Below are 22,424 nucleotides of genomic sequence, written 5' to 3'. Positions count from 1 at the left end.
TGTTAGGTCTCATCACACTGTGTCCACTGGGGTTGGAGACCTCAGGCAGGAACACCCCATGCCACCCAGGACTCTGGCTGGGTGCATCCCACGTACAATGCTCAAGGAATGGCCAATAAAGTCCACCAGGAAGGGACTTCCCTGGTGGCGCAGTGGTTGAGAATCTGTCTGCCAATGCAGGGGACACAAGTTCGATCCCTAGGCCAGGAAGATCCCACATGCCACAAAGCAACTAAGCCCATGTGCCACAACTACTGAGCCTGCGCTCTACAGCCCACGAGCCACAACTCAGCCACAACTACAGCTACTGAAGCCCGTGCACCTAGAGCCTGTGCTGTACAACAAAAGAAGCCACCGCAGTAAGAAGCCCGTGCACCACAACGAAGAGTAGCCCCCACTTGCTGCAACTAGCGAAAGCCCATGTGCAGCAAAAAAGACCCAACGCAGCCAAAGGTAAATAAATAAAATAAAATAAATTTATTTTTTTTTAAAGTCCACCAGGAATTATTCAAATGGATCCACTGGATTCAGTGCTCACATTGATCCTATCCTTTTTCCTATCTGTCCTAACGTTGATGAAACAAGAGTGTTCCACACCCCACATTCTCTAGGCCTATCATGGAGCTAGAAAACAACCAACCATCCAGCACTAACAAAGGCCCTGCCTAGAAGCCTTCTGAACTTCTCCCTCCCTTTTCAAGCAGGCTTTTCCAAAATGCCCAAACAGATGCTTTTTTGTTCCTCCAGTTCATACTACAATGCCCCCTATTGTTCTTTAATCCAAATTACATTTCCCTTTGGAATCCAGGCTGACTTTGCCAAGAAACGGGCAATAGTCCAGTTTGTGATAAAACTCATTCAGATATATAAAATTAAGAATAGTCATAAACATTGGACACCTGAACTAATATAATGCTGTCAATTATACATCAATAAAAAAATCTTTTAATAAAAAATGTTTTTTAAAAAAGAGTATTAATGGGTTTAAGCAGTTAACAAAAAAGAATAGCTGGACCACTCAGAGAAGGTAAGATTAGCAAGAAAGAAGAGAGAAGGAAATTCATTTCACCAGCGCTGAGCTGTCTCACTACCCTTTAGCCCGATAATTACACTGCTACTAACAGCTAATGAGCAAATCTAGGCAGGGCACACACTCAAGCCCTCTCACTTGATGAGGTTTGATGAAGCTCCTCAGCTCTAGGGGTGGTCACCTGATTTAAGCCTAGCCAATCAGGGCATCCTCATGAGAAACACAGATAAGAAAGAGGCTGGAGAGAAGGGTGGATTTGAGAATATGTAAGAGAGAAAATCTCCAGGAGAGGAATCAAGGATGAACACCAACTTTCTGATTAAGGTAGAGGTAGGGTGAGCAAGTGGCCCCATTAGCAGAAGCAGAAGAGAGACTTGGAAAAGAACAAATTAACAATTCAAGAGACCATTTTGGAGAACCTGCCATGTGCAGGCAGTGCTCCTTACACTGGAACCCAGGTGAGAACAAGATAGACAAAATCCCTATCCTTTTAGAGCTTACATTCCAATTGATGGGTGAGGGAGAGGAGTAGCAACAAAAGCAAGTTTGGCAAATAAAAAGAATTCGGAAGGCTGTGAAGGAATTAAAATCCATGATGTGACAGATAAGGTCGGGAGGCCAGGGGTGAGGGGTGGCCTTCTTTCTTCTTTAGAATAGAAAGGTCAGAGCAGGCCTTTCTGAGGACACGGCATTTGAGCAGAGACCTGAATGAGATGAGCTGGCCCTGAGGATGAACACTCAAGGCAGAGGGAACCACGAGCGCAAAGGCCCTGGGGTGTGAATGAGTGTGTTAGCTCAATCCTCAGTGCAAAATGGGATTAAACAGGAAAGAATATCATGAGATGAGATGCCTGTGAGTAAAGAGAGGGAGGGAGCTGGAGAGGCTGGAAGAGCCCACTGACTGTGCAATGCAAGAGCTTGACCCCAGGGAAGGAGGGTGGAAGAGAAGGCTGGGTGGAGGTATCCTAGACCACCAAGCAGTCTAAAGGAGGCCCGGCAGGGCAGTACCGGAGCCAGAGTCAGCAGTCAGAGGAGTCCCTGGCTCAGCTCAGGGAACCTGTCTGCCTCGGTCTCCCTGCAGCTCAGTCACTGGCTGGGAGAGGCCCTGGGAGGCACATCCTCAGCACCAATGCCACTAAACACTGCAGAGAGGCCCTCGGTCAGTTACTCTCCTTAGTTACAGATCCAGTGAGGGGGAAATCCCCTGTGAGCAAGGCCTAGTCTGGAGATGGGGTCAGAAAGGGATGCACAGGCCAGACCACAGGCTGGGGTTAGGGGACTTCATCTAAGGGTAGAGGAAGAATGGGTGTGTGTTCAGTTTGGGGCAAGTTGAGCGGGATGCGTCTAGGGGACACGAGGGTGGAGATGTCCAGTGGGTGGGGGGAGCAGGCGTCAGGAGTTTGAGAGAGATCTCGGGGCTGGGGAAGGAGCTCTGGGAATCTCTGGCACAACCTTGAAGTGGATGGGAACCCTCAGAGTGTGTATTGCGAAAAGAGGCTGGGCTGAGACCCAAACCCAGGGCAGCTCCATGTAAGGAACAGGTCGAGAAACAGGAGCCAGGTGGAAGGGGGGCATCCATCAAGCACTGGAGGCAGGGAAGCTTCTGGGAGGAGAGGGAGCCAAAGGGCCTTTTCCCCTCAGACTGCAGAAAAATCCCTCTCTCTCTCTCTGTCTCTCTGTCACTGTCTCTGTCTCTCTCCCACTAGCATCCCAGCAAATGACACCCTCAACCACCCGAAGTGGAGTCTCTTCTCACACCCTTGGCAGGGAAGGGATATAATGTCACAGTGGAGGAAATCCCCTCCAAAATCACTTCTTTTTTTCCTGGTCACCGTCTCCTTTCTCTACCCAGCAGGGGCCACCCACAAACAGCAATCACAATACCTCCTCTACCGGAGCACTCGGCACTTTACATTCATTATTATTTTTAATCGTCACAGCACTCCTAGGAATTAGGGATTATTCTCCCCACTTTACAGAAGTGGAAACAGGCTCAGAGAGGCTTAGTGAGGACAACTGTCCTAAGAGTGATACCATGTGCCCGTCAGTAAAGAAAGAGGCTGGCAGTGCTCCGGGGATGCGGCAAGCGCACCAGATATGGTCACAGGGAGGTGGGGAAGCAGCAGGCTCCTGCAGGGCTGCCAACCCAGCCACACGGGCTGAGCCAGACGCGGAGCCCCAGCTGTGGTTGTTCTTTCCTAGACCTCGGCTTGAGGTGCTGAGGGTAAGACCTGATGTCAGGAATTTAAATTCAGTTCGGTCTGGACATTTCTGAAGGATTCATCCCTACATTTTCCCAAAAGGCTTAGGAGGCTGCCTTGCTGAGCACAGATTGGGTCAGAGGTGGGGGGGGGGGGTGTTGGGGTGGGCGGGAAGTGGAGACAGACCTGGGTTTCAACTCTAGCCCTACCGAATACTGACCCCATGGCTATGGGCCAATCACCAAGGGCTCCAGCCCCCGTTCCTTTACTAGAAAAATGAGACTAATGATACCTCTCCTTTTGGAATGATGGAAGGATTGAATAACAATATATAAAGCACAGCACTTGGAGGAGACAGGAAATGCTACAGTTAAAAAAAAAAAAGTAGAGGCTCTACATTTATTTATTTCTACCTTGCCTTGTTCTAAAGACAGTTAAGGCAGCTGGCACATGATAAATATTTGACTGAGTAAATGTGAAAGAGAGACTAATGAGCCTGCTCTCCCACAGAGAGACTCAAGGAGAAAATGAGGAAAAATTGCCTACAGTGAAATTCGTTAGGTTGTTTTTAATATCTATGATTTGAATTCCAGCCTTTCACTGGGAAGGGGAGAGATAGTCTAGTGTTTAAATGCACTTAGGATAATAGGTAACATTTCAAATAACATGCAGCTTTTCACTAATTAATAGCATTTTACTAAACCTCTCGTCCCCCATCCTCAAACTCATGCACATGAAAGGATTCCTGGATGCTGCTCAGGGAGGGGGCAAGAGAGGAAACAGAACCAGCTAGCACCCCTGATGATGAATTATTACTTATCTTGACTTGGCGAGAACCTCTCAAATCTTGTGAATTCTTTCCCCATGAGGCCTCGAAGAGTCAGTGAGTTATAAAACACAAGTTGCCAGAAAGTGCCGAACTCACGTTGTCATGACAGCTGTGACAATGCAGTATATAGAGACCTCCTGAAAAACGCCTGCTAAAGATGTGTTCATCACAGTGTTGTTTATAGTTAAAAGACTGGAATGTTCCACAAGGAAGATTGCATTCAACCAATGCTCCTCATGCATTAACGTGACACGAATCACCTGGGAGTCGTTTCCAGGCCAGCAGGCCTGGCTGTAGCAAGATTCCGCATTTCTAACAAGCTTCCTGATGAGACAACACTGCTACACACAAACCATACTTTGAGTAGCAAGGCCTTGCTTACACAATAACCAATGTATACAGAAATAATGTGCACCTGTTAAAAATGATGATGTGGATATACATATATTCATACAGACAGGCGTTTAGGATATATTTTTAGGCAATAATAGTAGGTCATCCGATTAAAAAGGTTTAAAAGCAAAGCATAAACAGTATATACATAACAATTCTATTTTATATGCAAATTTTGCATGTAAAAAATCTAAAATAATACACTACAAAATCTAACAGTATTTATCCCCAGGTGGTGGACTTTAGAGTGATTTTAATTAATTCTTTCTTCTGTTTGTGCAGCTGTATTTTCTAACGTTTTTGCTTTTTACAATAATCAAGTAGCATTTGAGTTGAAAGAGAGAGAGAGAGGAAGAGAGGGAGGAAAGGAGGAAGAAAAGAGTGGGGGAGAGAGAGGAAGAAAGAAATCTGCAAAAGGTTCTGAGGCCAAGGAGAAGGCTTTCTCACTGGATTAACAGGCAAGAATATATCTACAAGCAGAGTCAAGAAAGGAAAGAGATGAAGACTTCTCGGGAAGTCAGGCTGATTTCAAATGTGCCCACGCTGCCCATCAAGGTCCCCCAAAAGGCCTTTAGAAAACGAAATTGGTCTCCAGGGGCCTGACCTGAGGAAAGAACTTTATAGGTGAAAACTCAAAACTCCACAAATAAGGAGCTGGTTAGGAACAGCGGCCAAGGTGCCACCTGGCCTCGAGAATTGAGGCACCCCTAGCCTGGATGCCGTGACCCTCAAGATCCTAGTCAACAGTCTTCTGGCACACGGGCTGCACGGTGCAGGGGCATGGGCTTTGGAGTGGCTGGGACCCAGATTCAGATCCAGCTTTGCCATTTGGCAGAAGTCCTTTAACTGCTCTCTACATCTCCATTTCCTCACATGCAAAATAGAGGTACAAACAGGGCTCGGATGAATTGTGCAATGAGATGACCTTTGAGAAGTCCCCTCCGCAATGCCGGCCCTCTGGACAACCTAATCAACTTCAGTCAGTGCCCATGGAAGGAATTTTTTTTTAACTTTTTATTTTATATTGGAGTATAAGTGATGTTGTGATAGTTTCAGATGCACAGCAAAGCAACAACCATATATATACACGTATCCATTCTCCCCCAGACTCCCCTCCCATCCAGGCTGCCACATAACATTGAGCAGAGCTCCCTGTGCTATACAGTAGGTCCTTGTTGGTTATCCTTTTTAAATATAGCAGTGTGTACATGTCAATCCCAAACTCCATAACTATCCCTTCCCTCCACCCTTCCTCCTACCCCCGCCCCGGCAACCATAAGTTCATTCTCTAAGTCTTTGAGTCCATTTCTGTTTGGTAAATACGTTCATTTGTATCATTTCTTTTTAGATTCCGCATGTAAGCAATATCATACAATATTTCTCTTTCTCTGTTTGAATTACTTCACTCAGTATGACAATCTCTGCGTCCATCCATGTTGCTGCAAATGGCATTATTTCATTCTTTTTTATGGCTGAGTATTATTCCATTGTATATATATACCACATCTTCTTTATCCCCTCCCCTGTCGATGGACATTTAGGTTGCTTCCATGTCTTGGCTACTGTAAACAGTGCTGCAATGAACACTGGGGTGCATGTATCCTTTCGGATTTTTTTAACCTAAGTACATATTGTTGTGCTAAACCGGGTAAACATCCCTTCCTTTGAATGAGTGTGTAGGAGGATAGAATGCTATGATATTCTAGAATAAACAAGAAGAGGTACCATTTTTTAAAGAAATATTTGTAAGAGAAAAAGTTTAAAAATAAGAATTTTTTCTACAAACAATAAACGCTGGAGAGGGTGTGGAGAAAAGGGAGCCCTCTTGCACTGTTGGTGGGAATGTAAATTGATACAGCCACTATGGAGAACAGTATGGAGGTTCCTTAAAAAACTAAAAATAGAACTACCATATGACCCAGCAATCCCACTACTGGGCATATACCCTGAGAAAACCATAATTCAAAAAGAGTCATGTACCACAATGTTCATTGCAGCTCTATTTACAATAGCCAGGATATGGAAGCAAACCTATGTGTCCATCAACAGATGAATTGATAAAGAAGATGTGGCACATATATACAATGGAATATTACTTAGCCATAAAAAGAAATGAAATTGAGTTATTTGTAGTGAGGTGGATGAACCTAGAGTCTGTCATACCGAGTGAAGTAAGTCAGAAAGAGAAAAACAAATACCGTATGCTAACACATATATATGGAATCTTAAAAAAAAAAATTGTCATGAAGAACCTAGGGGAAAGACAGGAATAAAGACGCAGACCTACTAGAGAATGGACTTGAGGACACGGGGAGGGGGAAGGGTAAGCTGGGACAAGGTGAGAGAGTGGCATGGACATATATACACTACCAAATGTAAAATAGATAGCTAGTGAGAAGCAGTCGCATAGCACAGCAAGATCAGCTTGGTGCTTTGTGACCAGCTAGAAAGGTGGGATACGGAGGGTGGGAGGGAGGGAGACGCAAGAGGGAAGAGATATGGGGATATATGTATATGCATAACTGATTCACTTTGTTATAAAGCAGAAACTAACACACCATCATAAAGCAATTATACTCCAATAAAAATGTTTAAATAAAATAATAAGAATTTTTTTATCCAGGAACACAATCACTTCTCCAATAGGAATGATGCTATAAAATGGGTAATTTTCATCAGAATGAAATCCATTACATTAGAGGAAGTTATGGTATCAGATTAGTTAGTTGAACTTAAATAAATTACTTGCGAAAATATGGAAAATTAATAGTCCCACAAGACCTTATGGACAAATAGGCAAAACAGGAAGAAGCTGGCACACCTGTCTCAGGTTTTGCACCAACCTTTCCTGACTAGACAACAGGGCCTCTAGCTTAGGATAATGACAAATGGGAAAATGCTTGCAAATGAAATGAATGCCAGGCAGAGGTGCAGCCTCCTGTGGTCTATCTAGCTCCACCTCGGAGAACATCTGAGGAGGTAACTGGGAGGGCTTTTTGTTGCAAATAAAGGATGAAGCAATGAAGGGAAGAATTTGAGGACATAAACTGGGCCTTCTTGCTGGAGAACTTCTGGGATACTGCAGACCTGCTGTTTCTTCCACTGATTTAGTTGCAACAAGTACCTATAAATCACCTCCACTTTGTCTCACCTGTTCACCCCAGCAGCATCATTTATTACATAGCCTGGGAGGGACCCTGCCTGAGAAGTAAAGATGCTCATTAGCTTGGGTGAGTAGATTGGAGAGTGTAGCAATGTAGCGTCCTGAAACTTAGCCAGATCTCCCTGCCCCTTGTGATCAGTCAAGAGGATGGAGACTAGACAGATGGGTTCGAAAGAGCAGCAGGGCCAGGAGTGAATGATGAGACACGTGGAGCCGGGTGAGATCCAGACTTAGTGGGAGCCCTCATAACCCAGCTTGACTGATCTGTGCTGGGGGATGCAGCCAGAATAAGAAGTGACTAAATTCTCACACATCCAGCACAAACATTCCAAACATCCCATCAGACCAGATCAGACATACATACACCCACCTGTTTCACAAGGAAATTTCAGAAAATAAGTTACATCACACTGAACCAACAAAGATGTAATTCTTCCATTTTTAAGTAAATTCTAAAAATTCTAAACACTTATTTGCACAAATCAATAGAGTCTCAAGGCCAAAGTTCATTGCCTGCAGTGAGATTTATTACATAGCAAAAACTTTGACTTTTCAACCAGAAAAATATTCAGAGTTAGGTTGCCTGTTGTCTAACCAAAAGCCATTCTCCCTTCAAAGACTAGCAAACAGAATCCTGATTATGTTTGGGTGCAATGGACCCAGTCCATGGAATGACTCATGACTGGTCTAAGTGAACAATGACAACTAAGCCAGTGATTGGCCTAGGAATGTGCATGTGTCCCAGTTCTAGCCAATGAGATTTAAGGGGATAACTGCTGAGGCAGCCATATGGCCACTATTAAGTGATGAGCTGGAGAACAAAGGCTGAGAATTGAAAAGTTTTCTAATTGGACATACATGTCAAATGTAACAATGTAAAAGAATACATTTGGTAAAAGGCCCATGCTATAATTTTAACAAGTGTTTATTAAGCATCTACCATATGCTTAGTTAACCCTATGATATTAGATATACAATAATTAACCTGTAATTAATTAATTAATCAGTAACCTCTGTAGCATCAGCCTCAAAATGGAGATGGGGGGGCAGGTTATTAAACAGGAAATGCCCTAACACCTGGCAATGGAGAAATCTACTTCAGCTTGGAGCTTACCCAGGGAGTGACTCTTGCAGCACAGCACTCAAACAATATTAGTTGCAAAAAAGAACAATAGTTGCAGTAGCAGCAGAGACAGACATAGGGCAAAAGGTGCTCAGTCAGAGGCTGATAATGTAGAGCCTGCCATACTTCCTACCAGCGAAGTAGGCAGCCAATATTCCGCAAAACATATCAGAGGAAAGCAAAACCACCCATAAAAAATTAATTGATAAAGTTTTGGTCCTGTGCTTTGAGTCAATGTATAAACATAAACCAAGAACTTCCTGTAATTACAGTGCTTCTGAAAGTATTTTGGGGCTACAGCAAAGGATAGATGTCATCCCACAACTATTTCTTTAGCCACAGCAGACATAGAATTATCACAGTGAGAACTGGAACTCAGTTTCAAAACCCACTGGGTCTTTGTATTTGCTTGATAGTAAGATAGAATTCACTTTAGGGCTCAGTCGACTGGACAGCTGAGCGTAATGATGATCAGAGGAGGACACCCTTGAGAACCAGAGGATGAAGTTTGAATTTTGCCTTCAAGGGCTAGTACAACCCATTTGTGGAAGCACCGCGGCCGTAGTTGTGTCTGCAGTCAGTGTGAAGCCACCTGATTTGTTAACAAAATCAACTGTGTAGACACCATAATTGTGGTGACACAAAAATCAAATATGAAAGTGCCCCAAATCTAAAAACACTGATTCCTAGTAGCACCACCTCATTGGGTTCCTAAGGAGAATAATGCACTTAGAATATCAACTCCTGCTGCTGGCCCTTTTCTAGAGATCTCAAAACATGATGTGAGCACTATTCTCACCATAGAAGAGGGAAACGGAGGATTGTGTAGTGACAAACATATACCAAAGAACAACAGGAAGGCTTAACATTAAATCTTAAGAGGGTTTTAGAATAGAAGGACACTTAGAACTCTCCAGTATGTCTCAAATATTTTTAACAGTAAAACTTTTATTCAAATCAAATTTTACACAGAACCCCAATATGGATATAATGGTATTTACTTATCATCATTTTATTTAAAAGTGAAAACTTTTATATTTACTGTAAAGTAGGCAAATGAGATCAACTAGATGCTATTTTGTTGGATGTGAAATTTTCAAACTGGGGGTTAAGGATGATGGTTATGTGTTATATCCGCTTCAGCATCCAGTGTATTTCTCTGTCATGTACTGGCTACACAGGATCCAAAAAAAAAAAAAAACTGATTGGTACTTATCAGTAGGAACAAACTAGAGGAGCTTTGCTACTCACCCTGCAATCTCAAACAAACTGAAATAATAGAAAAAGCTTTATTTCAAGTTCCACTAGAAAAACAACTAATCTTGCAACATAAATTAACATGTTTACAATTGCTGATGTGTCCAAGAAAACTGGTATATTTGGTTAAAAACATCCAGCAAATTCACTGACATAATGACATGATACATGATTCATGCTCACTTAGTAAGACCCTATAATTGCTGGTGAACAATCATCAAGTTGGCAGACCTTAATTATGAGCTACAAGGTATCCAGTTTATGAAAATGCAAATATATTTTCACTTACTTGGGGCATAAATGGCTATAATGAAAGTAGAAAACTGTATTATAAAAATACTACCAATATTATCAATAATAGCTAGATTTATTGATCATTTACCATGTACCAAACAGTTATAAGCACTCTACATTTATTACCTCTTTAATTTTCACTGTAACCCTAAGAAATAGATACTACTACTAGCAAAGAAAACTGAGCCGAAGACAAGAAATGAAATATTAGAACTGACAAAAACAAGTATAAACTGAACTTAAATGAACATGTGCCTTTTCCTATGTAGATATTAATTGGTATCTACTCACGACTCAAAAAACATGGTAGAGAAAAAGCTTAAACATCCCAAACATCATCTTCAGCTCTTCTGGTAACACAAGTGAGAGACATTTTAATGCAAGAACAGAAAGTCATTAAATGATACAGTTAGGGGTTAAATGGAACCTCAGGATCTAGAAGGAGGGCTGAGTAACTACAGGAAAGGCAGCTATTTTGAGAGACTGTGCTATGTGATGGTAAGGAGTTGGGGCCCCAGAGCCAGACAGCCTGGATTCCAACCCTGGCTCTGCCACTTATAAGCTCTGGGATCTTAAGCAAATCGTTTGACCTTTCTGTGGGAATAATACAAATAATAACAACTAACTCACAGGGTTATTGTGTGGATTAAATGAGCTACTACATGTGAAGCCTTAACATGGTACCTGGTCCACAAGAACCACTCAACCAACACCAGTTACCACTACTACCACCACTGGAGAAAGAACGAACTAGAAAATGTGGCTTTGGTTAGCATAGAAAGAACAAAATCCTGGCTTCTATAAAGCAACTGTTCACTATTCTGTTCCTAGATACACTCTTAAAGAAAAACAAAAAAATCCCTACACCCCACGTCACTTAAAAACTGCATCCAGGGCTTCCCTGGTGGCGCAGTGGTTAAGAGTCCCCCTGCCGATGCAGGGGACACAGGTTCGTGCCCCGGTCCGGGAGGATTCCACTTGCCACGGAGTGGCTGGGCCCGTGAGCCATGGCCGCTGAGCCTGCGCGTCCGGAGCCTGTGCTCTGCAATGGGAGAGGCCACAGCAGTGAGAGGCCCACGTACCGCAAAAAAAAAAAAAAAAAAAAAACTGCATCCATGCCAAGTTTTCCCACAATAAGCAACATATGACACTACACAGATATAGTTATCTCTTTTAATCTTCTATAAACCTCACTTTTACAAAGGCCTCACAAATTGCCAAGAGGCATTTTAAAAGTTTTACAATAGTCTTAGAATATCAAATACGATGCTTCTGGCCCAAACCAGTAGAAAAGGCACAAGTCCTCAATGCAGATGCTCCTTTGTTCTCATTAACAGCAAAGAAGGCATAGAAAAAAGTCATAACAAAACTAAAATTGATCACAGCCCAATACCAGAACCTGGGAGCAACTGATGAGGATTATAGAATAGATGACACTGGATTAAAACAACAGCTGCTGAGACTTCAGCTCTTGACACAGCGGCTTTGATGAATGAAACAGAGACCAAAAGATGAGAGAGAGAGAGAGAGAGAGAGAGAGAGAGAGAGAAGCTTCAAACTTCCCCTTTCATCTTAGTCTCAGGTTCTGTTGCCTTACCCTCATCCCCAACTGCACCCCCTACTTCTTCCAAATCTAAGCAGAAACCACAAATCCTAGAAAGTACAACATTGATGTGGGTAAGAAGAGACTTAATGACAGCACAGTACACACCTCTTAGATAAAGGCATTGTACCATCAGGATGAGCCCTGATAGCAATGCACGCTGGTAACTGTGGCTTGTTCATGCTCAGAGTGCCAGAGAATCAGGCAATGAGAGGAGAAAAAAGATGCCACTTCACAGAGCAGGACTCACAGGTAATGGCCTAATGGAAACAGGAAACTGTACTGGGAGTGATGCACACCAGCATGCCCCAAACATGGTAAGAGGATCAGACTACATGGCAAAAAAAAAAAAAAAAAAGTAGAAACATGAACAGATGGAAATTAAAATGCAATTAAAATTGCAAAGAAAACAAATGCAGAAGAGAAAGAAGAATTCTAAGAAAAAAAATCAATAGCAGAAGTAATGTACACACTGGAAACAGTTAAAGAAACGAATTGATGCTGTAGGAAATCCATTCAGTGGTAAAATCAAAGAGGAATTAGAGGGGAAGAACATGCAACCTAAAGTGATTCTAGTTGTGGAAAACAGAGAATGGAAAGTCAATATAGGGATGATGGATGTTCCTGAAGAAGAATTTAGAACAAATGGAAAAGAATAATCAAAGATATGATAGAAGAAATTCCTAACCTGAAGAGAAACTGCATTAGTAGATCAAAAGGGCCTTTGGATTCCTTTAAAAGTCAATTAGAAACCAGGGACTCATGCACAGAGGGACGACCACATGATGAGTACAAGCTAAGAAGGCCTCAGGAGAAATCAACACTGCTGGCATCTTGATCTTGGACTTTCAGCCTCCAGAATTGATTCCTGATAGATGGTCACCCAGAATTTCTGCTTGAATATCTCTGTGCCTGTGTGTCACCACCCGAGGATTCATATCCCTTATTATTATTTTAACCTAGTCCTCCAATGCCAGTGTTTAAAGTGGAAAGTCAAAAAACAACTTTTATGTGTACCCTGAGACCTAAACTCTCACTCTGATTTTCAAAAATCTAGAAGAAAAAGGAACAACTCCTCACTGATAGAAACAATGGAATTTGTCCAACTTTCTCTGGAGGATAGTTTCATAGAATGATTTCCTGCTCATCAATTTATTCTGTCTTTCCCTGGTGCATAGTGAGTTGATCGATAAACACTTGTTGGCTGGTAATTTCTGGGGAGAAGCTTCAAAATGGTGGAAGAGTAAGACGTGGAGATCACCTTCCTCCCCACAAATACATCAGAAATACATCTACATGTGGAACAGCTCCTACAGAACACCTACTGAACGCTGGCAGAAGACCTCAGACCTCCCAAAAGGCAAGAAACGCCCCACGTACCTGGGCAGGGCAAAAGAAAAAAGAAAAAACATAGACAAAAGAATAGGGACGGGACCTGCACCAGTGGGAGGCACCTGTGAAGGAGGAAAGGTTTCCACACACTAGGAAGCCCCTTCACGGGCGGAGACTGCAGGTGGTGGAGGGGGGAAGCTTTGGAGCCGCGGAGGAGAGCACAGCAACAGGGGTGCAGAGGGCAAAGCGGAGAGATTCCCGCACAGAGGATCAGTGCTGACCAGCACTCACCAGCCCAAGAGGCTTGTCGCTCACCCACCCGGGTGGGCGGGGCTGGGAGGTGGGGCTCGGGCTTCGGAGGTCAGATCCCAGGGAGAGGACTGGGGTTGGCGGCGTGGACACAGCCTGAAGGGGGCTAGTGCGCCAGGGCTAGCCGGGAGGGAGTCCGGGAAAAAGTCTGGAGCTGCCGAAGAGGCAAGAGACTTTTTCTTGCCTCTGTTTCCTGGTGCGTGAGGAGATGGAATTCAGAGTGCCACTTAATGGAGCTCCAGAGACGGGCGCAAACCACAGCTATCAGCGCAGACCCCAGACACGGGCATGAGACACTAAGGCTGCTGCTGCAGCCACCAAGAGCCTCTGTGCAAGCCCAGGTCACTCTCCACACCTCCCCTCCCAGGAGCCTGTGCAGCCCACCACGGCCAGGATCCCGTGATCCGGGAACAACTTCCCGGGAGAACACACGGTGCACCTCAGGCTTCTGCAATATTACATCGGCCGCCGCAGGCACGCCCCGCACTCCGTACCCCTTCCCCTCCCCCCGGCCTGAATGAGCCAGAGGCCACGAATTAGCTGCTCCTTTACCCCATCCTGCCTGAGGGAAGAACAGACGCCTTCAGGCGACCGACATGCAGAGGCGGGGCCAAATCCAAAGCTGAATCCTGGGAGCTGTGCAAACAAAGAGGAGAAAGGGAAATCTCTCCCAGCAGCCTCAGGAGCAGCGGATTAAATCTCCACAATCAACTTGATGTACCCTGCATCAGTGGAACACCTGAATAGACAACGAATCATCCCAAATTGAGGAGGTGGACTTTGGGAGCAATGATATATATTTTCCCCTTTTTCTCTTTTTGTGAGTGTGTATGTGTATGCTTCTGTGTGTGATTTTGTCTGTATAGCTTTGCTCTTACCATTTGTCCTAGGGTTCTGTCAGTCTGGGTTTTTTTTGTTTTTCTGTTTTTTTTAGTATAGTTGTTAGCACTTGTTATCACTGGTGGATTTGTTTTTCGGTTTGGTTGCTCTCTTCTTTCTTTCTTTTTTTTTATTACTTTTTAAAAAACTGTTATAATACTTATTTTTTATTTTAATAACTTTTATTTTATTTTATCTTCTTCTTTCTATCTTCTTTTTTTTTCTCCCTTTTATTCTGAGCCGTGTGAATGATAGGCTGTTGGTGCTCCAGCCAGGTGTCGGGGCTGTGCCGCTGAGGTGGGAGAGCCAAGTTCAGGACATTGGTCCACAAGAGACCTCCCAGCTCCATGTAATATCAAACGGCGAAAATCTCCCAGAGATCTCCATCTCAACGCCAAGACCCAGCTCCAATCAACGACCAGCAAGCAACACTGCTGGACACCCTATGCCAAACAACTAGCAAGACAGGAACACAATGCCACCCATTAGCAGAGAGGCTGCCTAAAATCATAACAAGGCCACCAACACCCCAGAACACACCACCAGATGTGGACCTGCCTGCCAGAAAGACAAGATCCAGCCTCATCTACCAGAACACAGGTACCAGTCCCCTCCACCAGGAAGCTTACACAACCCACTGAACCAACCTTAGCCACTGAGGACAGACACCAAAAACAACGGGAAGTACGAACCTGCAGCCTGCGAAAAGGAGACCCCAAACACAGTAAGTTAAGCAAAATGAGAAGACAGAAAAACACACAGCAGATGAAGGAGCAAGATAAAAACCCACCAGATCTAAGAAATGAAGAGGAAACAGGCAGTCTACATGAAAAAGAATTCTGAGCAATGACAGTAAAGATGATCCAAAATCTGAGAAATAGAATGGAGAAAATACAAGAAACATTTAACAAGGACCTAGAAGAACTAAAGAGCAAACAAACAGTGATGACCAACACAATAAATGAAATTAAAAATTCTCTAGAAGGGATCAAAAGCAGAATAACTGAGGCAGAAGAACGGATAAGTGACCTGGAAGATAAAATAGTGGAAATAACTACTGCAGTGCAGAATAAAGAAAAGAGAATGAGAAGAATTGAAACAGTCTCAGAGACCTCTGGGACAACATTAAATGCACCAACTTTCGAATTATAGGGGTCCCAGAAGAAGAAGAGAAAAAGAAAGGGACTGAGAAAATATTTTAAGAGATTATAGTTGAAAACTTCCCTAATATGGGAAAGGAAATAGTTAATCAAGTCCAGGAATCACAGAGAGTCCCATACAGGATAAATCCAAGAAGAAACACACCAAGACACATATTATTCAAACTATCAAAAATTAAATACAAAGAAAAAATATTAAAAGCAGCAAGGGAAAAACAACAGATAACACATAAGGGAATACCCATAAGGCTAACAGCTCATCTTTCAGCAGAAACTCTGCAAGCCAGAAGGGAGTGGCAGGACATATTTAAAGTGATGAAGGGGGAAAACGTACAACCAAGATTACTCTATAAGCAAGGATCTCATTCAGATTTGACAGAGAAATTAAAACCTTTACAGACAAGCAAAACCTAAGAGAATTCAGCACCACCAAACCAGCTTTACAACAAATGCTAAAGGAACTTCTCTAGGCAGGAAACACAAGAGAAGGATAAGACCTACAATAACAAACCCAAAAGAATTAAGAAAATGGTAATAGGAACATACACATCAATAATTACCTTAAATGCAAATGGATTAAAGGCTCCAACCAAAAGACATAGACTGGCTGAATGGATACAAAAACAAGACCCGTATATATGCTGTCACAAGAGACCCACTTCAGACCTAGGGACACGCACAGACTGAAAGTGAGGGGATGGAAGAAGATATTCCATGCAAATGGAAATCAAAAGAAAGCTGGAGGAGCAACTCTCATATCACACAAAATATACTTTAAAACAAAGACTATTACAAGAGACAAAGAAGAACACTACATAATGATCAAGGGATCAATCCAAGAAGAAGATATAACAATTGTAAATACTTATGCACCCAACATAGGAGCACCTCAATACATAAGGCAAATACCAACAGCCATAAAAGGGGAAATCGACAGTAACACAAGCAAACTAAGGGACTTTAACACCCCACTATCACCAATGGACAGATCATCCAAAATGAAAAAAAATAAGGAAACACAAGCTTTAAATGATACATTAAACAAGATGGAGTTAATTGATATTTATAGGACATTCCATCCAAAAACAACAGAATACACTTTCTTCTCAAGTGCTCATGGAACATTCTCCAGGATAGATCATATCTTGGGTCACAAATCAAGCCTTGGTAAATTTAGGAAAAATCTCAAATAAACAACCTAACCTTACACCTAAAGCAACTAGAGAAAGAAGAACAAAGAAACCCCAAAATAAGCAGAAGGAAAGAAATCATAAAGATCAGATCAGAAATAAATGAAAAAGAAATGAAGGAAATGATACCAAAGATCAATAAAACTAAAAGCTGGTTCTTTGAGAAGATAAACAAAATTGATAAACCATTAGCCAGACTCATCAAGAAAAAAAGGGAGAAGACTCAAATCAACAGAATTAGAAGTGAAAAAGGAGAAGTAACAACTGACACTGCAGAAATACAAAGGATCATGAGAGAGTACTACAAGCAACTATATTCCAATAAAACGGACAACCTGGAAGAAATGCACAAATTCTTAGAAAAGCACAACTTTCCGAGACTGAACCAGGAAGAAAGAGAAAATATGAACAGACCAATCACAAGTAATGAAATTGAAACTGTGATTAAAAATCTTCCAACAAACAAAAGCCCAGGACCAGATGGCTTCACAGGCAAATTCCACCAAACATTTAGAGAAGAGCTAACACCTATCCTTCTCAAACTCTTCCAAAATATAGCAGAGGGAGGATCACTCCCAAACTCATTCTACGAGGCCACCATCACCCTGATACCAAAACCAGACAAATATACTACCAAAAAAGAAAACTACAGACCAATATCACTGATGAATATAGATGCAAAAATCCTCAATAAAATACTAGCAAACAGAATCCAACAGCACATCAAAAGGATCATACACCATGATCAAGTGGGGTTTATTCCAGGAATGCAAGGATCCTTCAATATACGCAAATCAATCAATGTGATACAGCATATTAACAAACTGAAGGAGAAAAACCACATGACCATCTCAATAGATGCAGAGAAAGCTTTCGACAAAATTCAACACCCATTTATGATAAAATCCCTCCAGAAAGTAGGCATAAAGGGAACTTTCCCCAACATAATAAAGGCCATATATGACAAACCCACAGCCAACATCATCCTCAATGGTGAAAAACTGAAACCATTTCCACTAAGATCAGGAACAAGACAAGGTTGCCCACTCTCACCACTATTATTCAACATAGTTTTGGAAGTTTTAGACACAGCAATCAGAGAAGAAAAAGAAATAAAAGGAATCCAAATCGGAAAAGAAGAAGTAAAGCTGTCACTGTTTGCAGATGACATGATACTATACATAGAAAATCCTAAAGATGCTACCAGAAAACTACTAGAGCTAATCAATGAATTTGGTAAAGGAGCAGGATACAAAATTTATGCACAGAAATCTCTTGCACTCCTATACACTAATGATGAAAAATCTGAAAGTGAAATTAAGAAAACACTCCCATTTACCAGTGCAACAATTAGGAATAAACCTACCTAAGGAGACAAAAGACCTGTATGCAGAAAAGTATAACACATTGATGAAAGAAATTAAAGATGATACAAATAGGTGGAGAGCTATACCATGTTCTTGGATTTGAAGTATCAACATTGTGAAAATGACTATACTCCCCAAAGCAATCTACAGATTCAATGCAATCCCTATCAAACTACCAATGGCATTTTTCACAGAACTAGAACAAAAAATTTCACAATTTTTATGAAACAAAAAAGACCCTGAATAGCCAAAGCAATCTTGAGACAGAAAAACGGAGCTGGAGGAATCAGGCTCCCTGACTTCAGACTATACTACAAAGCTACAGTAATCAAGACAGTATGGTACTGGCACAAAAACAGAAATGTAGATCAGTGGAACAGGATAGAAAGCCCAGAGATAAACCCATGCACTTATGTTCACCTTATTTTTGATTAAGGAGGCAAGAATATACAGTGGAGAAAAGACAGCCTCTTCAATGAGTGGTGCTGGGAAAACTGGGCAGCTACATGTAAAAGAATGAAATTAGAACACTCCCTAACACCATATACACAACTAAACTCAAAATGAATTAAAGACCTAAATGCAAGGTCAGACACTATCAAACTCTTAGAGGAAAACATAAGCAGAATATTCTATGACATAAATCACAGCAAGATCCTTTTAGACCCACCTCCTAGAGAAATGGAAATAAAAACAAAAATAAACAAATGGGACCTAAGGAAACTTAAAAGCTTTTGCACAGCAAAGGAAACCAAACAAGATGAAAAGACAACCCTCAGAATGGGAGAAAATATTTGCAAGTGAAGCAACTGAAAAAGGATTAATCTCCAAATTTTACAAGCAGCTCATGCAGCTCAATATCAAAAAAACAAACAACCCAATCCAAAAATGGGCAGAAGACCTAAATAGACATTTCTCCAAAGAAGATATACAGATTGCCAACAAACACGTGGAAGAATGCTCAAAATCGTTAATCATTAGAGAAATGCAAATCAAAAGTACAATGAGATATCATCTCACACCAGTCAGAATGGCCATCATCAAAAAATCTACAAACCATAAATGCTGGATAGGGTGTGGAGAAAAGGGAACCCTCTTGCACTATTGGTGGGAATGTAAATTGATAGAGCCACTATGGAGAACAGTATGGAGGTTCCTTAAAAAACTAAAAATAGAACTATGATACGAGCCAGCAATCCCACTACTGGGCATATACTCTGAGAAAACCATAATTCAAAAAGAGTCATATACCACAATGTTCATTAAAGCTCTATTTACAATAGCCAGGACATGGAAGCAACCTAAGTGTCCATCAACAGATGAATGGATAAAGAAGATGTAGCACATACATACAATGGAATATTACTCAGCCATAAAAAGAAACGAAATTGAGTTATTTGTAGTGAGGTGGATGGATCTAGAGTCTGTCATACCGAGTGAAGTAAGTCAGAAAGAGAAAAACAAATACCGTATGCTAACACATATATATGGAATCTAAAAAAAAAAATGGTCATGAGGAACCTAGGGGCAAGACGGGAATAAAGACGCAGACCTACTGGAGAATGGACTTGAGGACACGGGGAGGGGGAAGGGTAAGCTGAGACAAAGTGAGAGAGTGGCATGGACATATATACACTACCAAATGTAAAACAGATAGGTAGTGGGAAGCAGCCGCATAGCACAGGGAGATCAGCTCGGTGCTTTGTGACCACCTAGAGGGGTGGGATAGGGAGGGAGGGAGACCCAAGAGGGAAGAAATATGGGGATATATGTATATGTATAACTGATACACTTTGTTATAAAGCAGAAACTAACACACCATTGTAAAGCAACTATACTCCAATAAAGATGTTAAAAAAAATCCATTAAAAGAAACCCACAACTACCCACATGCTTGTACAACTATTTAATTACAAGGATAAATTTTTTTATTAAAAAAATACATAAGTACTCAGGCAGATAAACCAGCTTGCCTAGGAAATATGAAAAATATGTCAGGCCGCAGATTTCCCCAATGCTAGGCTAAATTCAAGGAGATACTGAATCAACGCTTACAGAATTTTAAAGAAGAAAAGTTACCATGCAGCAATTTTATGCCACCAATTTATTTGTTATGTTAGGAAGGGATTTTCAGGTATGTGAGCTCTTAAGCTCACACAGAAGCTTCTAGAAAATCTCTTGAATTTGTAATCCAACAATCTGAATATTAAGACAAGAGTTCCAGAATGTCACAAAAGTGACTGGCAAAAAGTAAAACTAGTTAAAGAGATAATCAATTGGCAGAAAGCTGGCTATGAAACCAGATTCAAGTACTACAAATGGGTATAAGAGCTCTCTGGGGGGTAATGGAAATGTTCTAAAATTGGATGGTAGTGATGGTGACACAGTTCTGTAAGTTTACTAAAAATCATTTAGTTGTATTCTCTTTTTTTCCTTATAAATTTATTTATTTATTTTTGGCTGCGTTGGGTCTTCGTTACTGCGCACAGGCTTTCTCTAGTTGCAGTAAGCGGGGGCTACTCTTCGTTGTGGTGCATGGGCTTCTCATTGCGGTGGCTTCTCTTGTTGCGGAGCATGGGCTCTAGGCCCCCGGGCTTCAGTAGTTGTGGCACGCGGGTTTCAGTAGTTGTGGCTCTTGGGCTCTAGAGCGCAGGCTCAGTAGTTGTGGCGCACGGGCTTAGTTGCTCCGCAGCATGTGGGATCTTCCTGGACCAGGGCTCGATCCTGTGTCCCCTGCATTGGCAGGCAGATTCTTAACCTCTGCGCCACCAGGGAAGCCCATTTAGTTGCATTCTTAAAGTTGGTTAAGTTTATGGTAAATTACACCTCGATAAAGCTGTTTGTATTAATCTGAATTCTCCAAAGAAACAGAACCAATAGGATACATATGGAGATATATAGGAGGAGATTTATTATAGAAATTGGCTCACACAATCATGGAGGCAAGAAGTCCCATGATCTGCCACAAATTGGATGATGCCCACCAGCACTAGTAAGGGTGGTCTATACTCAGTCTACCAATTCAAAAGCTAATCTTTACCATAAACACCCTCACAGACACACCCAGAAATTATGTTTTTCCAGCTCTCTGGGCATCCCTTAGCCCAGTCAAGTTGACACATAAAATTAACCATCACATTGTTTTCAAAAATCAAATCTAAAAATTTATCCAAAGAGAAAATTTTATAATGCTAAAAATAATAATATAAAAATCATCTGGATTTTCAAAGCCAAGGTTATATCAACATAGCCTAAGAAGTGGGCAAGACAAGTAAAAGTGTGCCAAATACCTTATCACCAAAGGAACCATTTCACACTTGACTCTGACAATCTGAAAAAGTTAATTAAAGAAACTTTTGAAAAATGAAAGTTAACTACTAATATAATGCCTTCCAAACACTAGAAAAGATAAAAGAAAATGCAGTCCATATACCAAAAAAATAAATAGGAAAGAGAACGCAGGATTTTTTTTCAGTAGAAAATATTGTTCATGTTACAGGAATAAGAGCAACTATAAATACTGTAATGATATTTATATTAGTCTCCCCAATTTAAAATTAAAACTATCAGACTGGAGCAAAAAAACAAAATATTGTACATAAAGCACAGTAAAACAAACAAGAAAAGGACAAAAAATGAGAAGCCTAATTGCTTGATCTGATGAAAAATACAGACATTTCTTACCAAGAAGAACTTAATTTGTAATGGTTTTTTAAATGTTCATTGCAACAGAAAGATGACTACGACAAATTTTAAGTGGAAAAAAAAATGCAGATTTCATACCAGCATATACAGAACGACCCCATGGCAAATTGTGAATGTCTGTGTTCATGTGCACACAGACGCAACAGAATAATAAAGGGTGTTCACCAAGATGTCAGAAGTAGGTTTAGGGAAAGTTTAATGCTTTTGGAAGTGCGGGGGGGGGAGGGTTGTTTAACTTGCATTTTTAATACTGAAATATATTCACACACACACACACACACACACACACACACACGAAAGGATACTGTAAACTGAAAAAAGAAAATGGTAAACACCACTTAAGTGGTATGTATCCAGAGAATCATTTACACTGAAAAAGAACAAATTGACAATGAATATATAATTCTCATAAATCCTACAAAACAAGTTACAGTGTACCAAAATATACATGAAGGCTAAAACTGAAAATATGAAGAGAAATTTATAAAAAACAAGTAGTCTTCTTCAGGTCAAGCAGCCAAAAAGATAGAAGGACCTGAATAATAGTATTAATATAATTACTAATCTAGATAATTAGTCTGGATTATAT

At 41.4% G+C, this 22,424-nt stretch overlaps 1 protein-coding gene across 1 annotated transcript in view; it reads right to left on the bottom strand.

Annotated features, from left to right (window-relative positions):
- Nucleotides 1-22,424, bottom strand: part of PDE1C (phosphodiesterase 1C) — a gene marked incomplete at both ends in the record, with an annotated part of 550,586 nt that overhangs the window by 431,680 nt on the left and 96,482 nt on the right. The window lies entirely within an intron of this gene.

The sequence above is a fragment of the Grampus griseus genome, assembly GCF_964374135.1.
Source record: "Grampus griseus genome assembly, chromosome: 9".
In the NCBI taxonomy this organism is placed as follows: domain Eukaryota; kingdom Metazoa; phylum Chordata; class Mammalia; order Artiodactyla; family Delphinidae; genus Grampus; species Grampus griseus.
The sequence above is the reverse complement of the archived record's forward strand: the minus strand, read 5'-3'. Positions and strand labels throughout refer to the sequence as shown.